This window comes from Chelmon rostratus, chromosome 9 (genome assembly GCF_017976325.1).
Source record: "Chelmon rostratus isolate fCheRos1 chromosome 9, fCheRos1.pri, whole genome shotgun sequence".
In the NCBI taxonomy this organism is placed as follows: Eukaryota; Metazoa; Chordata; class Actinopteri; order Chaetodontiformes; family Chaetodontidae; genus Chelmon; species Chelmon rostratus.
In genome coordinates, this window is record NC_055666.1 from 2,148,760 (window position 1) to 2,149,643 (window position 884).

Below are 884 nucleotides of genomic sequence, written 5' to 3' on the forward strand. Positions count from 1 at the left end.
TGATGAAGTGAAGCTTCCTGCCAGCACAGCGACCATTTGACACATACTTCGAAAGTGCTGCAGGTCACTGTTTGAATGATGCTCCGTGCTCAAAGTCAATGTGTTCTTTCATTCCACTGCTGAATTGATATTACATGTATGAGGTTTCATTGTACAAAAGTTAATTTTTGAATGTGAGTCGAGTTTTCTCATTCCTTCCTCCTCATTGTTACTTTCAAATAAAAGCCTGGCTTCTCTAAATCATTTACAATAACTCAATAATATCTCTTCTCGGTGTGTTAATACATTATTTGAGGTGTTTCAGTGTGTTTGTGGTGGCGTTTCTCATTGTTTAGTGCTGTTCTGTGCTTTAACTAGTCATTTAAATATGAAATGTCCAGCAGTGTTATGAAGCACTGCAGCACCCCCATGTGTCTGCCCAGGAAACTGCATCACACATGTGTTGTCTCAGTATAAGGGGAGAAGGTGTGTGTCTGTGTGTGTGTGTGTGTTGGAAAATACAATTAAAGGACAGGGCAGTACTGGTGGTGGATGCACATCCTGAGAAAAAAGAGGAGCAATCAGTGAGGGAGGAGAGGAGAGGACGAGAGGAGAGGATGAGAGGAGAGGACGGAGGCGCACAACACAAAATCCTCTGTTTGGTCTGCTTTGCTTTCGCACCACAGTTCACTTCACAGACCTGGAACCTCCTTTTCAAGCGGTTTCATCTGGTTGCCTAGTCCGCATAAAGGCTGCAGGCTTTATTGTATGCAAATGTTTTGTACAGAGCCTGATTTGAGAGGACACACACACACACACAAAATTGTATTTTAATCTCTGAGAATTCTCCTTTTGTAACACTTCAGAAAATAAGTATATGCATAACACACATAGTACAGGCACTG